The sequence below is a fragment of the Malaclemys terrapin genome, chromosome 1, assembly GCF_027887155.1.
Source record: "Malaclemys terrapin pileata isolate rMalTer1 chromosome 1, rMalTer1.hap1, whole genome shotgun sequence".
In the NCBI taxonomy this organism is placed as follows: domain Eukaryota; kingdom Metazoa; phylum Chordata; order Testudines; family Emydidae; genus Malaclemys; species Malaclemys terrapin.
Window position 1 is genome coordinate 108,967,627 of NC_071505.1, and position 17,609 is coordinate 108,985,235.

The window sequence follows — 17,609 nt, forward strand, 5'->3', positions numbered from 1 at the left end:
GAACAGCACAGTGTGTGGGAGTCAGAACCTATGCCTGAATGAGCAGGAAGACTGAATTCACGTCTCTTCCTGGGAAAATCCCTTTCAAAGCAGAGATAAGAATCATTCCTACACTAAGTGTATGGGGACTGAGGAATCCCATGGGTGAACAGATTAAATGGGAAGCACGAGGCATTTCTGCTTTTCTATGGGGCTGACATGGCTATTCCCATCCCTCCCATAGCAGCCTGGATCCTTGTGTTCCACTTACCATACACCCAGCCAACACAGATGACTTCAAAAATGGTCAGGACCAGTAGGCACGTACCGCTGGCAGCATAATAATCAAACAGCTGGAAGATGTACATTCCACCCTGTGGCAAGCAGAGAAAGGGGAGACGTGGAGGGCTCAGCAGAAGGGTATGTGCAAGAGAAAATGGAATTTGGTCAAGTACAAAACAAGGCTGAGGGACAGGGGAACTGCACACAGAGCAAAGGGGCGTAGGAGGAGAGATCTCTCTCTAGGCCTGTCCACCCTAGGAAATTATACTAGGTACCACCATGCACTAAAATGATGGTCAGGCAAGGGGCCAGGATGATGTTTCACGATCATTTCATAGCTTGATTTCAGTGTCCACAGAGAACAGGGATTTGGGTTTTTTAAATGCTGCTATAGACCATGCTCCCTGGCAAGTTTCTCGCACTGTTTTTGAATGTGGTTGTCATAAACAGATAGTTAAGGGTTAATGCCTCTTTTACCTGTAAAGGGTTAAGAAGTTCACCTAGCCTAGCTAACACCTGACCAGAGGAACCAATGGGAGGACAAGATGGTTCAAAAGGAAGGAGGGAAGTTCCCTTTGTCTGGGTCAGTTTTCACTTTGGACCGGAGTGGGAAAGCTCCAGAATTCAGCCTCTTATTATGTAGAGAGTATTCGTGAAGGAAATAGGTTTATGTTTATTTCTTTGTAACCTGTCTTGTGCAATTAGAGGAATAGTCAAATTGGGTATTTGGGTATTTTTTGTGTAAGTTTTTGCCCAGGGGAACATCCTCTGTGTTTGGAATCGGTTGTCTGTGAGAGTAGCTGGTATGCTACTCTCTCCCAGAGGGTTTTCTTTTACCTTTCTTTTCTTTAATTAAAAGCCTTTTTTAATAATCTGATTGATTTTTCCTTGTTTTTAGATCCAAAGGGTTGGATCTGGATCCACCAGGAGTTGGTGGGAGAAAGGAGGGGGGATGGTTAATTTCTCCTTGTGTTAAGATCCATGGGGTTTGGATCTGTGTTCACCAGGAAATTGGTGAAGTCTCTCAAGGCTACCCAGGGAAGGGAATTAGTGCTTGGGAGTGGTGGCAGCCAGACCAGATCTAAGCTGTTAATTGAGTTTAGAGCTTCCCATGCAGGATGCCCACATCTGTACCCTAAAGTTCAGAGTGGGGAAGGAATCTTGACAGTGGTCCTTGGCTATGTTGAGCTTTGGGCATAAGCCATAAAGTTTAGATCCAGGTGTGAACTACCCTGAAGTTCAATATGGTTAGATGCAGGGTTTCTAGTTCAAGCCCATCTCTTAATGTTGCAAGGGTCCCAAGCATAGTTGGAAGTCCTATGGAAGCAACGGCCTTTGGCTCTCTATTGTGCAATGACAGTACAATGGACTGGGCATTTATTCTACTCTCAGGAGAGCTATTTGTACAATCTGACTCTCTCTTGTGTTCTCACAACTGGTCTTGACAAGAAAATAGCACCTCCAAGAAAAGAAAAAAGTGGAGCAGATACATTGGAAAATTATTCAACCCCTTGAATGGCCACGGAGACAGAAGGAAAGCTTTCCTATTAATCCCACCAAACACTGAGCCAGCTTTGTGCAGTGGTTAGATTATCCCGCAGTGATGGGCAATGTGTAAAAGCCCCAGGGAAGTTAGATAGGTCCTGAAGTCCTGATGCAGTTTTCACCCAGTCCTTACTCAGGCAAAACTCCTATTGCCTTCTGTGGGAATTCTCCCAAGTAAAATCTCAGCAAGGACCTCTGAATTTTCAGATGACTGCAGGAATGCCATCATAGGCCTGGTCTACACTACAACTTTAATTCGGATTTATCAGCTTTAATTCGAATTTACCCTGCAACCGTCCACACAACGACGCTATTTATTTCGATGTAAAGGGCCCTTTAAATCGATTTCTGTACTCCACCCCGACGAGCGGAGTAGCGCCAAAATCGATTTTAACATTTGGAATTAGGGATAGTGTGGCCGCAATTCGATGGTATTGGCCTCCGGGAGCTATCCCACAGTGCATCATTGTGACCGCTCTGGACAGCAATCTAAACTCGGATGCACTGGCCAGGTAGACAGGAAAAGCCCCGCGAACATTTGAATTTCATTTCCTGTTTGCCCAGCGTGAAGAGCACAGGTGACCACAGAGAGCTCATCAGCACAGGTAACCATGCAGGCTGATAATCGAAAAAAAGCACCAGCATGGACCGTACGGGAGGTACTGGATCTGATCGCTGTATGAGGAGAGAATTCAGTGCTTGCAGAACTTCGTTCTAAAAGACGAAATGCCAAAACTTTTGAAAAAATCTCCAAGGGCATGATGGAGAGAGGCCACAATAGGGACTCAGATCAGTGCCGCGTGAAAGTCAAGGAGCTCAGACAAGCCTATCAAAAAACAAAGGAGGCAAACGGTCGCTCTGGATCAGAGCCGCGGACATGCCACTTCTACGCCGAGCTGCATGCAATTCTAGGGGGGGGCTGCCACCACTACCCCACCTGTGATCGTGGATTCCGGGTCGGGGATAGTCTCATCAGCTACACCTGAGGATTCTGCCGATGGGGAGGAGGAGGAGGATGAGCTTGCAGAGAGCACACAGCACTCCGTTCTCCCCAACAGCCAGGATCTTTTTCTCACCCTGACTGAAGTACCCTCCCAACCCTCCCAAGCCAGTACCCAAGACCCTGACCCCATGGAAGGGACCTCAGGTGAGTTTACCTTTTAAAATATAAAACTTGTTTTAAAAGCAAACGGTTTTTAATGATTACTTTGCCTGACTTTGCATTTGCGGTCAGTTCAGCTACTGGAAAAGTCTGTAGCTACTGGAAAAGTCTGTTAACGTGTATGGGGATGGAGCGGAAATCCTCCAGGGACATCTCCATGAAGCTCTCCTGGAGGTACTCCAAAAGCCTTGCCACAAGGTTTCTGGGCAGTGCATCCTTATTCCGTCCTCCATGGTAGGACACTTGACCACGCCATGCTTGCAGCAAGTAATCTGGTATCATTGCCTGACAAAGCCTGGCAGCGTATGGTCCTGGTGTTTGCTGGCATTCAAGCAACATCCGTTCTTTATCTTGTTGTGTAATCCTCAGGAGAGTGATATCACTCATGGTAACCTGGTTGAAATACAGGAACTTAATTAAGGGGGCAGAGGTGGCCGTTCCTACTGGGCTGTTTGCCTGTGGCAGAAAATAAATCCTTCCCTGCAGTTAGCCAAGCGCAGATGGGAAATTGGTCCTGAGCTTTTCGCGTTTGGCTAGCAGGGATCTTCCCTGTTACCAGCCACGCGGTGGGGGGAGGGGTACCGTGATCATCCCAGAGAATTTATGGTGGGAGGGGGGCGGCGGCGGGGTGTGTGTGGTTAGTTTGGTTCCTGCAGGGATCTTCCCTGATGCCAGCCACGCGGTGGGGGGAGGGGTACAGCGATCATCCCAGAGAATTCATGGCGGGAGGGTGGGGGGGTGGTTAGTTTGTTTTATGCTGCTGCTGAATGTTAACAGAAAAACCGCAGCACTCTACAGGCTATGCTTGGTATGTGGGAAAGGAGGGCGCAGAAGCTGTAAGACAATGGCTTACCATGGCCGCATGCAAGCCGAATTCTGTTGCCCGGACCTGTGATCTCTAGCAGCAAAGCCACAGGCACTCAGCATTAAGAGGCAAAATGCGACCTTGCACAGAAATCACATGTGCTATGTAATGTGAATAGTGTTGGTCACCGTGAAAGAGTATAAGCATTGTTCTGCAAAATGTATCTTTTTAAACAATTCTCTCTTTTTTCCCCTCCCTACAGGAGCTGCAAATTCCTCAAGCCTCCCTCCTCCATCCTGAAGGCTATCACAGATAAGGCGTCGTAAGAAGAGAACGTGAGACGAGATGTTTTCTGAAATTATGGAATCCAGCCGCAGTGACAGAGCTCATCTGAATGAGTGGAAGGAAACAGTTTCAAAGTATAGGAAAGAAGGCAGTGAACGTGAGGACAGGAGGGACCAACGTGAGGACAGGAGGGACCAACGTGAGGAGAGGTGGCGGCAGGAAGATCAGAGGAGGCAGGATGCAACGCTGGGGCTGCTGCGTGAGCAAACAGACATGCTCCGGCGTCTGGTGGAGCTTCAGGAACGGCTGCAGGAAAACAGACTGCCGCTACAGCCCCTGTTCCACCCTCCCCCCTCCCCATGTTCCGTATCCTCCTCACCCAGACGTGTAAGAACGCGGGGGGGGAGGCTCCGTACACCTTCCCATTCCACCCCAGTAGACAGCCCAAGCAAAAGGCTGTCATTTTTTTAAACCTTTTTTTAGTGGCCTTTTCCTTCCCACCAATCCTCCTCCCAAATCCCACCTGGGTTCCCTCTGTCTTTTTCTAATCTATTAATAAAGAATAAATGATTTTTAAATGATAGTGACTTTATTTGGTTTGAAAGAAAGCTGGGGGAAGGGGGAGGGTGGGTTCCTTACAGAAAATGAGTCAATAAAGGGGGCGGGTTTTCATGCAGGAGAAACAAACAGATATTTCACACTGTAGCCTAGCCAGTCATGAAACTGGTTTTCAAAGCTTCTCTGATGCACAGCGCTTCCTGGTGTGCTCTTCTAATCATCCTGGTGTCTGGCTGCGCGTAATCAGCAGCCAGGCGATTTGCCTCAGCCTCCCACCCCGCCATAAAGGTCTCCCCCTTACTTTCACAGAGATTGTGGAGCACGCAGCAAGCAGAAATAACAATGGGGAGATTTCTTTGGCTGAGGTCAGAACGAGTCAATAATGATCGCCAGCGACCTTTTAAACGGCCAAATGCACATTCTACCACCATTCTGCACTTGCTTAGCCTGTAGTTAAACAGCTCCTGACTCCTGTCCAGGCTGCCTGTGTATGGCTTCATGAGCCATGGCATTAAGGGGTAGGCTGGATCCCCAAGAATAACTATTGGCATTTCAACATCCCCAACGGTTATTTTCTGGTCCGGAAAGTAAGTCCCTTGCTGCAGCCCTTTAAACAGAGTAGTGTTCCTGAAGACGCGAGCGTCATGAACCCTTCCCGCCCAGCCCGCGTTGATGTTCGTGAAATGTCCCTTGTGATCCACAAGTGCTTGCAGCACCATTGAAAAGTACCCCTTGCGGTTTATGTACTCGGTGGCTTGGTGCTCCAGTGCCAAGATAGGGATATGGGTTCCGTCTATCGCCCCACCACAGTTAGGGAATCCCATTGCAGCAAAACCATCCACTATGGCCTGCACATTTCTCAGAGTCACTAACTTTCGTAGCAGCACCTGAGTGATTGCTTTGGCTACTTGCATCACAGCAGCCCCCACAGTAGATTTGCCCACTCCAATTGATTCCCGACTGACCGGTAGCTGTCTGGCGTTGCAAGCTTCCACAGGGCTATCGCCACGCGCTTCTCAACTGTGAGGGCTGCTCTCATCTTGGTATTCTGGCGTTTCAGGGCAGGGGACAGCAAGTCACAAAGTTCCATGAAAGTGCCCTTACGCATGCGAAAGTTCCGCAGCCACTGGGAATCATCCCACACCTGCAACACTATGCGGTCCCACCAGTCTGTGCTTGTTTCCCTTGCCCAGAATCGGCGTTCCATGGATCGAATCTGCCCCATTAACAACATGATCTCCAAAGCACCGGGGCCCGTGGTTTCACAGAATTCTGTATCCGTGTCCGTGTCCATGTCCATGTCCTCATCATGCTTGTCGCTGCGCTGCCACCGCCGCTGCCTCCTCGCCTCGTTTTTCTGGTCCTGGCTCAGCATAAACTCCACGAGAACGCGCGAGGTGTTTACAATGTTCATGACTGCTGTCTTGAGCTGAGCGGGCTCCATGCTTGCCGTGGTATGGAGTCTGCAGTGTTCACCCACCCACCCAGGAAAAAAGGCGCGAAATGGTTGTCTGCCGTCCGTTGCTTTCATGCAGGGAGGGAGGGAGGGAGGAGGTGAGGCTGTACCCAGAACCACCTGCGACGATGTTTTTTGTCCCATCAGGCACTGGGATCTCAACCCAGAATTCCAATGGGCGCGGGAGACTGCGGGAACTATGGGATAGCTATGGGATAGCTACCCACAGTGCAACGCTGCAGAAATCGACGATAGCCCCGGTACTTGGACGCACACCGCTGAATTAATGTGCTTAGTGTGGCCGCATACATTTCGAATTTATACAACCTGTTTTCCAAATTCGAATTATATAAATTCGGATTAATCCCGTAGTGTAGATATACCCTAAGAGAGGTTAAGGGTTGTATCAGATAGCAAGATCCTGCTGTCTCCAGAGTGTGGGGAGCAGCTATCAACGACTTTTTCCTCTAAATCAATGGTTCTCAACCAGGGGTACACATACCTTGGGGATACTCCAAGGTTTTCCAGGGGGTACATCAACTCATCTAGATATTTGCCTAGTTTTACAACAGGCTACATAAAAAGCACTAGTGAAGTCAGTATAAACTAAAATTTCATACAAAGACTGGCAGCATTCACATCTCACGTGTACCTTCTCTACTTTTGACATGAGAGCCATCAGGACTGGAGTTTGGATATAAAATTCCTTCCCTGGTGCTAGGTTCAGGGATAGGCAACCTATGGCATGCATGCCAAAGGCGGCACGCAAGCTGATTTTCAGTGGTACTCATACTGCCTGGGTCCTGGCCACTGGTCTGGGGGGCTCTGTATTTTAATTTAATTTTAAATGAAGCTTCTTAAACATTTTAAAAACCTTGTTTACTTTACATACAACAATAGTTTAGTTGTATATTATAGAAAAAGACCTTCTAAAAACGTTAAATTGTATTATTGGCACGCAAAACCTTAAATTACAGTGAATGCATGAAGACTCGGGACACCACTTCTGAAAGGTTACTGACCCCTGTGCTAGGTTATCTCTGAGACATACCCCAGAGGAAGCTCAGCTATACAGTACGACAACATCTCAACTGGCACTATATAAGAAAGAAGATCTATTGGTTCTGATATGATAATAAACTAAGCTAAAGAGAGAGAGAATAACTAACAGTGTGAGATACAAACTTGCTGCAGATAATACTGCTCCAAACAAGTCCATATCCCTCTCCCCCATATGCTGGGAAGGTATTGCAGTAAAATTTAGCGTTCAAGGTCAAGAATCAACACAGACCATGCCAAATACAAAGAAAAAACTGCTTTCAGCCCCAGCTGGCTGTGAAAAAATTTAGACAGAGGTAAACCAAAGGCAATACAAGTTACAGGACTGAGATTACATTTGCAAAGCTTAGCTGTTCAATGAGATCCAACAGTCTGCCTTTGCGACCCTGGAGCCGGCGTGGTTTGGGGACGCTGAAGAAGCCACAGGCAGCCGGCCTGGACTGGAATCTCTGAAAGAGATGCCACAGGAGACCCCAGGGTGTAAAAGAACAGCCCTCCCAAGAGTTGAAGCAAGTTGGAGATTGCACAGCGTATCTCTGGAAAAGCTGTATACAGGATAATCTCCCGTCCACCCCCTCCCCTTCTCTGGACGTTATACACAGACGTGGCCAGTCTGGACATACGTGTGAGAGTATGAAAGTGGCTTAGGGCTTCGGGCATTAACGTTTTTCTTCCCTTGAGTGATGTGGGAGCGTTGCCAATGCTCTGTTGTTTTATTATTTTATTAATGAAGCTTTAAAATTCAGTGATATGGTGTGTTTTCTTTATCTTCCCTCAAAGATCCTGCAGTGTCAGCCTGAGTACCTGACACAAGGGATAGATTGGTAACAGAAATCTGTCACAGTTTGGTGGAAAATTGAGTAAGGGGGGAGCCCTGCAGAATGCAAACCATCTATTTGTTTTGCCCTTGTTATTTTATGTTTACTTTGTTTGGTACTGTTGGTGATATATGTTGAGGATTGCATGATTAAAGGTGTGCCCACTCTCAGCCACAGTAAGTCTGAGAACTGAAGAGGTGTTTAGCATTCCTCTCTCCACCCTGGTTGAGCGGGAAGGGTGTCAGGTGGATCTACCCCAAGTCGTAGCAGGACTGGGTAATAGAGAAGTTGGAGAAAAGGGAAGAGATGTGTACTTGATAACTAGAATTGAGCAATTAAGAGCATAGATTTCTCTTTGTCTCTGGGCCAAGCTGAATTTCAAATTAACCCATTCCTTTCCTCAACAGACAAATTGCTCCCACTGTGTGTCAGAGGCTTTTTGGTGATTAAAAGCTCCTGGTATATGTATGATCTTATCTAGATTGAAGAACCCTTCTAGTGGGCATTGTTTAGATGGATTTTCACAAATGTAAAGATTCCAATTTTCTAAATATCTGCAGATTCTAGGACCATAATGTATGTACATGTAATATGCTAGGGTACCCTTAGAGGGTGAGGGGAAATGCTTAGACTGTCCCCCCCTCATTTTCCAATCACACACACAGGGAGGGCACCCTGTCCGCTAGCGGCTCATAAACTAAGGGTATCACACTACCTTCCACTCAGGTCACTCACACAGGAAAGATTAACAAGGATGTCCATGAACCTCCTACACCTCCCTTCAGCAAAGAGCGTCGGCTAGTCTCAGAGAGACGGCACCGCTTACTCTAATTGCTTCCAGTGAGATAATCAGACCAGTCAGTGGCTCACATGGAGAGGAAAAGGGAAGGGAAGATGGGATCACACAATCCTAGATCCAGGCAGGCACCTCGCTGGACAATGCCAGGCCGAGAGAGCTGCCTTAGTCAGGACCTTTTACCAGTCCACTAGGTGGAGTCACAGGGCTTGCGTTAGAGCATCTCTGGTCACGAGCCTACAGCTTCGCAGATGGCTCTGGGCGTCTTCCTGTGACACACACACTTCTATTTCTAAATACCACGATGCATCTTTACCTTATGTCCGGACTCAATACACTTTCCCTTTTGAGGTGGTAACAACCCCTCAACACTGGTGCATTAACCTAATGCATTTCCCTTATGCATTAACCTTATTGGGGGTGGCCAAACTATAGTCCCCAATACCACATACAACTACCTTATTGGGGGCGGCCAAACAGTTGCCCAGTACCGCTCTGCATCTGATCTTGCTGCACACAGTCAATAAGTTCGGATGGCGTAAGCCCAACAGGGACAAACGGCTCCACGGACAGTCCTCCTCCGACACTCCAATAGAGATTTCAAAAGGTCTCCTACCTCTATTGTGGCGCCATGGGGTTCGAAGGGGAACAATCCGCAGCAGTTGCTGCTGTCTCAGCAGGTGTTACCACCCCGGACGAGCCCCCAGATTGTCAGAGAAAAGGGAAGAGATGTGTACTTGATAACTAGAATTGAGCAATTAAGAGCATAGATTATGAACCAGGCAGCACCTCAAACGTACGCCCAGGGCAAGTTGCAAGCCTTGAGACAGGACTTCCAGGTAGAAAAGGAAGCACTGGCTAAGCAAGTACCGGTCCTTCAGGGACTTGTCAAAATTTAACCATTTGTGCTCAGCATATGCCGTAACAGCAGTGTGTTTGCCACAAAGAGGAAATTGAATAGTTAAATGCCAATGGGCCATGCGTTTTTGCCCAGGTGGCAAGCCTCACGGGGGAGGACTCGGGTAGCCTTGTAAGAATGTTTAAGGGACGAGACCAGGAAGGGTGGGGGCTAGTTGAGAAGCCCACCCTCCTTGCTAAATTGGTAATGGAACAAAGCTGGTGCCCATGGAAGGGACGGTTCAGTGAGAAAAGCAGGATCAGGCCCAAGCAGGCAGGCAACAGAGAGAGATTGGAAAACAGGTTGGAAACTTTGAGGGCATAGTGGAAGGAAAAGAGTAAGTAAGTATAAGCATGGGGATTTCAAATCCCCAGGACAATACTTGAAATGGTGATTTGAGTTGATAAAAAGTGTCCTTTGGGAGACAAGCAAGTGATTTAAGGAAAGAGTGAGAAGTTAACTCTGTAGTTGCTAAAGGGAATCAAGCAGCTGAACTTTGTAAAATACTAAAGAGAAAAATTCTTGGTGTCTTTGAAATGTTTCTAAATAAATCCAGGCAAAGAAATTTATTTGATTGCAATCATTTGGCTATGAACAATTTAATCGAATTAGCTAAAGAAATGTAAATATACGGTGCTACTTAATTAAAATCCTATTAGGCTCTATGGGGCTACAATAAGTGGTGTTTTCTTTCAGATTGTTGTGTGTTTTGAAAGCAGGAGTTCAAAGTAAAAGGCAATCAAAATTCTGGTAAAAACAATTGTGTCCTTTTTAAGTAAGAGTCTTTAAGCTGTGGATAGCTTTGGGTCCGGAAGCAAGCCATAAAGCATCTGTATTAATGCAAATTATCTAACTGATAAGGTAGAAGCCACTGAAACCTGGGCTGCCTATGAAACAAATACAAGAAAATATGGGGTAATTCCTCTGTTTTGCCTGAAATCAACAAGGATATTTGTATATAAAGGAAATATTTTAAGCAATGACTGGCTGCCCAGAAGGGGTAGACCTCTGTTCTTTTTGTCTTTTAGATAATCAGAGAAAACTGATGCCAGCTGAACAGCATTCAACGTACCATGCATTTATTTGCACAATAGGAATTATGTTCTGTGTTCTAGGTCCTGTTTTGTGGTGTTTGTCTCGTGGCCAGAATTGTTGTGTTTAATATTTTCATAGGACAGCCTAGTTCAAAATCAAATAGAAGGGTTAAATCAAAATGCGGATACTTGTTTTATCCAACTTGAAATACAAAGTGTTTGGATAAATCAGGAAAATGTGATATACTAAAGTCTAATACATTTGCTTAAGTAAGAAAAAGGAAATTTAATTAGCCAGATCTTTTAATAGAAAAAATTGTTGTTAAAATTTGCACACCAATAGTCTTTGGAAACAATGACATGAAAGGTTAACCCACTCCCCATATTGCACATGGGATCCTTCTGGCTACCCCAGATTTCTTGCCAGAGGGCTGCAGCAGGAGAAAAGCTATTGGACACCAGAGGTTGTACCGAGTGGACTCCTCAAAAGTGGGTGTGCTTGTCCTGGCTTGTTGCTCCAAAGCTCTGTAATAAAGAGATTTTACTGGAAGGGTCTACGTGGCATATAGTTGAATAATAAGACTAAAGTACTGTATAATGGCAATGTGTATGTGTTCATTGTTGGGAAAAGATGTATGAGTGAAGAGTGGAAGTTTTCTTTGTAGGTTAAAAAAAGCCAAGAAGGGAGGCTTGAATGTGTCCAAGCAGCTGTAAAATCTGCAAAACACTGCCAGGCATTAATGAAATGTGTTAGGTTTCTTTTCTCACAGGTAAAAGACGCGCTACACGCCCCCCCCCCCCCAAAAAACAAACCCCTAGCAGCCCTGCCACTCCTTGAAACCAGGAGTTTGGATCTATGTAAAGGGCCACCAACGAAAGACTGCTTTGGCTCCACGCTGGAAAGGCCCTTTCCAAGTCCTGTTAACCACCAACACCGCTGTGAAGTGCCAAGGACTACCTACCTGGACCCACACTTCTCACTGCAAAAAAAAAAAAAAAAAAAAACCCTCCACCTGGAGATGACTCTCCGACTGATGATCGACCTATTTCTCTTTCTAGCTCTGCTGTGCCTTCTGGACAGCAGGGAAAAAAGGACAAGGTGAAGTGCTAGTAACCTCTCCCTTGTCCACTGACAGACCTACTGTGCCATTGGATTTTTCTAGAAAAATCAAACCATTACAGGATGATGTGCTAGTAACCTCTCCCCTGTACCATGCTGAACCACGACTGTTTCAGGAAAAGAGAATAAGGAACACTCGCTCCACTGAAACCCCCAAAGTCCAGGGATTCCTGACTACAAAAGGACATTAAGAACTGACCCTGGTGAAGAAAAAGAATTATACACTGTGTGACGGGGTTGGGACTCACCACCGCGGCACCTCCTACTGGTTGTCTCAGGAATTAGCTCTGTCCAGTGGAGCGCCCCCTCCTGGTGGTGTCCCGTCCGTCGTCTCACCCTCGGTTGGTGTGTCTGGACCTGCGTTGCTCCCAAGCTCGCGGAGTCCTCTTCAAGCCGCGGCCCTCCAGCAGTGCCCCTTAGTCCATCCTTGCCCCCTTCCGGGAGGGGATCAATCAGCTGCCTCTCTGCATCCTGGCCAATGTGGCCAACTGCACCCTCAAAGTCACTCCCCTCTTGGCAGGGGGTTGGTGCAGCTCTAGATGGCCGCTCCGTCGGCCGGGTGTAAGGCAAAGGGGAAAGCGGGGGGGACCCAGGCCCATCCACTACTCTGAGTTCCAACCCAGGGTCCCCCTAGTGGCAGCCATCCTGCCCTCCTTCTCTCCCTCTGTCTGTCCTTGTCCCTGGGCCGCTTCCCCTTCGGCTCCTCGCACCGGCGAGGCCCTTCCCTTCAGGGCCTGAAGCCTAACAGACTCCTGACTGGAGTTACCCTCTGCTCCCCTGGGCCTCTCCAGCAGTGTGCTGTCCCAGGTGCTAGTCTCCCAGCCTGGAGCCAGACCTTCCCCTGTCAAAGGCCTGGGACAGACTGCCTGCTCCTGTCCTGAGCAGCCTTCTTATAGGGCTGAGCCTGGCCCTGATTGGCTCCCTCCAATCTGGGCCCTGATTGGCTCCCTATAAGGCCTTCCCTGATTGGCTCCCTGTCTGTGCAGGCCCACTGGCCTGCTGCAGCCCAAACTTAGAGAGTGGGGCAGCTGTCCCACTACACACTGGCAGGAAGAAACTTGTGGGACCCATGCTTGGGAATGTGGTATTGATTGGATTTTGGGGTTTATGCTACAGGCTGTGCCCTGTGTTTTTGGATAAGTCCTTCAGCATATATTGCCCTCCCTAATTGGATTTTAAATGACAAATACCAAAGGCACCTTGTTGCCATTGCCCCCGCCATTTCCTCCATTACATTATTATCCCTGTAATACATCCAAATACAGACAATGCCATATATCTGATAAAACCCAATGGCCAAGGCGTTCACACTTTAGTGATTTATTTAAATATTGTTCAGAAAAAATTTTAAGATTCAGGACATCCCATATAAGCAAACAATTTAGTGGAAAAAGACTGGTCAGAGGAGATAAAAGTATATGACATCACTACAAATGAGCTTCAAGAATTTGAAATTAAGGTTTTATAATGAGGTTGATATAATGGCCATTCCAGGGGTCTGTAGTATATCGGGGGAAGGGGTCCTTATTGTTTCGGTTACCCAATTAGTAAATAATCAGACTCATACTCAAAGAGTGTGTTCTGCCACTGGAAAGTTTACTTGTACTGAAATGATTCCAGTAACTAATAATGTAACCTGTACCCTATTGCAATATACCCCCTCTTATTCCATTAATGCCAATGCCTCTCAGAAGTATATACAAGTATACAACCAACAGATGTGGTACTACACCAAAGAGAGATGTATTAGGATATCGATGGACTGTGATTAATACTACACTAGGGACTGTTAGGCCTGGTCTACACTAGGTGTTTATGTCGAAGTTAGCGCCGTACATCGAATTAACCCTGCACCCGTCCACACCGCGAAGCTATTTAGTTCGACATAGAGGTCTCTTTAATTCGACTTCTGTACTCCTCCCCGACGAGGGGAGTAGCGCTAAATTCGACATGGCCATGTCAAATTAGGCTAGGTGTGGATGGAAATCGACGCTAATAGCTCCGGGAGCTATCCCACAGTGCACCACTCTGTTGACGCTCTGGACAGCAGTACGAGCTCGGATGCTCTGACCAGCCACACAGGAAAAGCCCCGGGAAAATTTGAATTTGAATTCCTTTTCCTGTCTGGCCAGTTTGAATCTCATTTCCTGTCTGGACATCATGGCGAGCTCAGCAGCACTGGCAACGATGCAGAGCTCTCCAGCAGTGATGGCCGTGCAATCTCAGAATAGAAAGAGGGCCCCAGCATGGACTGATCGGGAAGTCTTGGATCTGATCGCTGTGTGGGGTGATGAGTCCGTGCTTTCCGAGCTGTGCTCCAAGAAACGGAATGCAAAGATCTACAAGAAGATCTCTAAAGACATGTCAGAGAGAGGATACAGCCGGGATGCAATGCAGTGCCACGTGAAAATCAAGGAGCTGAGACAAGGCTACCAGAAGACCAAAGAGGCAAACAGACGCTCCGGATCCCATCCCCAGACATCCCGTTTCTACGAGGCACTGCATTCCATCCTAGGTGCGGCCGCCACCACTACCCCACCACTGACCGTGGACTCTGAGGATGGGATATTGTCCACGGCCGGTTCCACGGACATGTTAGCGGACGGGGAAGATGAGGAAGGAGATGAGGAGGACGAGGCAGTCGACAGCGCTTACAACGCTGATTTCCCCGACAGCCAGGATCTCTTCATCACCCTTACAGAGATCCCCTACCAACCGTCCCCAGCCGTTAATCCGGACACAGAATCTGGGGAAGGATCAGCCAGTAAGTGTTGTAAACATCTAAACATTTATTTTTAACAGAACAGGAATATTAACAATAACAAAAATGGGTTTCTCATGATTAGTTTGCCCTAGGTGCTTAACGGTTCAGTCATGGGCAGTGCAACTATTGAAAAAAAATCTAACGATGTCCGGTTTTGCATGATTGTCCTGCCCAAGCCGCTCTACTGTTTAGTCACTGCTAGTGCAGCTAGAGTAAAATGCGGTCTATACGTCCGGGGATAGAGCAGAAATCCTCCTGTGACATCTCGATGAAGCTCTCCTGGAGGTAATTGGAAATCCGTTGCATCAGGTTCCTGGGGAGAGCGGCCTTATTGGGTCCTCCGTAGTATAACACGTTGCCGCGCCACGAGACAATCAAGTACTCGGGAATCATTGCTCTGCACAGCAGGGCGGCATACGGCCCTGGTCTTTGGAGGCTTTCCTGGAGCATTCTCTCTTTCTCGCTGTCAGAGATCCTCATGAGGGTGATGTCGCTCATGGTGACCTGCTTTGAATTAGGTAGGGGAATGTTAGTGTTGGGACTGCTTGCCCGTTCCTTTACAGAACTGTAACCGCTGGTTTGCAGCCACGCGGTGGAGGCGGGAGAGGGGCTGCCGAAAGGGATCGTTTCCGGGGACAGCCGTGAGGGGGTGGGACAGGGGCAGAGTTCCTGCTTGCCGGATTGCTGGCAGCAGGGACTGACATTGCTTTCAATGTGAAAGGAGGCCATTTCTAATATTAAAGTTTTAAGCTGCCACAAGTCTACGGCTTACCATGTCTGCCTGCAACAGAAATTCCGTTGTCCTGCCCCGCTTCTCAAATGTGCTGTGCAAGACCCCAGGCACTGAATGCGAAGGCCGAGAATTCGACCTTGTGCTGAGTGCGCATGTGATAGGTGCTGTGCATGGTCTTGTTCACAGAGAAAGACTATGTTCTTTGTTCACAACTACATTTATCTTTCTGAGGAATTCACTCCCTTTTTCCCATTCCCACAGCCACATCTGCGACTGTCTCACAACCTAGCCTGGCATCACACTCCCAGAGGCTAGCGCAGATTAGGCATAGGAAGAAGAGGACACGGGAGGACATGTTCTCGGAGCTTATGGCCTGCTCCCGAGCCCAGGCAGCACAGCAGACCCAGTGGCGGGAGAACGTGTCCCAAATGCACCAAGCAAACATGGATCGGGAGGAGAGGTGGCGGCAGGAAGACCAGCAGGCGACTCAAACGCTGCTTGGACTACTGAGGGATCAAACGGACACGCTCCGGCGCCTTGTGGATGTTCTGCAGGAACGGAGGCAGGAGGACAGAGCCCCGCTGCAGTCTATCTCTAACCGCCCTCCCCCGCCACCAAGTCCCATACCCACCTCACCCAAATTCCAAAGAAGGAGGGGCGGCAGAGTCTGTGCTAACTCTCACTCCACCCCTGCAGAGAGCTCTAGTAGTAGAAGGCTCTCATTCCCCAAAATTTGACAAGTTCTTTCCTTCCCGCCTGACACAAGCCCCCGTCCAAGTTTCACCTCCCAGTTCCATGTGTAGTTGATAATAAAAAATACGTTTCTGTTAACTACTGTTTCCATCATGTTCTTTTGGAGGAGGAGGGGAAAGGGGGTTGGTAATTGGACAGGACAGTCACCTTTGGCAGGGTACATAGGTGGGGGCAGGTACAGCAGCAGGGCACATACACAGTGCAGTGACTAGTTACCCTGGTCAGTCTATGAGGTGGTTTTCATGTTATGTGGTGGGGGGTGGGTTGCTCTGTGACTTTGTGGCGGGGGAGGGCAGTTACAGATCTTAAGCGGCGGTCCTTATGCAGGATCACAGAGTCACGCAGCAGGAGATCTGTAACCGTCCTCCCCCTGCCACAAAGTCACATTGCCCCCCCATAAACACAGTCACGATCAGGAGGGGTGACAGGCTCCGTTGAAACAACCAGCCCACCACAGCGGAGCCTGTCAATCCTTGAGTTTAGAAGCTTCATTTGCGTCACTACACTACACCCGCTCCCCACCACAGTCTGCGTCCCAGTTTTAAAAAATTCCCGCGAAAACAGTAATAAAGAAAACGGTGTTCATTAACAAAGTAGAACTGATTTTATTTCGAAACGTGTGTTGGAAGGGGGTGAAGGGGGTATGTAACTGGAGAGGATAGTCAACATTAACTGGGTAAAGAAGCGGGGGCAGGTTCAGCTTCTCTGTACACAAACTTAAAAGTCACAGGTTACCCTGCTCACTCAGGAAGCTAGCTTTCAAAGCCTCCCGGATGCACAGCGCGTCCCGCTGGTCTCTTCTAATCGCCCGGCTGTCTGGCTGTGCGTAATCAGAAGCCAGGCTATTTGCCTCAACCTCCCACCCCGCCATAAAGGTCTCCCCCTTGCTCTCACAGAGATTGTGGAGCACACAGCAAGCTGCTATAACAATGGGGATATTGGTTTCGCTGAGATCACAGCGAGTCAGTAAGCTTCTCCATCTCCCCTTGAGATGGCCAAAAGCACACTCCACCACCATTCTGCACTTGCTCAGCCGGTAGTTGAAGAGTTCTTTTTCACTGTCCAGGGCGCCAGTATAGGGCTTCATGAGCCAGGGCATTAGCGGGTAGGCTGGGTCCCCGAGGATGACTATAGGCATCTCCACATCCCCAACAGTTATTTTGTGTTCCGGGAAGTAAATACCTTGCAGCAGCCGTCTAAACAGACCAGAGTTCCTGAAAACACGAGCGTCATGAACCTTGCCCGACCATCCGATGTAGATGTTGGTAAAACGTCCCCTGTGGTCCACCAGTGCTTGCAGCACCATGGAAAAGTAGCCCTTTCTGTTAATGTACTGCCTGGCCTGGTGGTCCGGTGCCAGGATAGGGATGTGAGTTCCATCTATGGCCCCACCGCAGTTTGGGAATCCCATCGCTGCGAAGCCATCTATGATCGCCTCCACGTTTCCCAGGGTCACTACCTTTGACAGCAGTACATCAACGATTGCCTTGGCTACTTGCATCACAACAACCCCCACGGTAGATTTGCCCACGCCAAACTGGTTCGCGACTGACCGGTAGCTG

General features: G+C 48.2%; 1 pseudogene; it reads right to left on the reverse strand.

Moving 5' to 3' along the window:
- LOC128840631 (sodium- and chloride-dependent betaine transporter-like) overlaps positions 1–17,609 on the reverse strand; it is a 68,270-nt pseudogene that overhangs the window by 23,421 nt on the left and 27,240 nt on the right.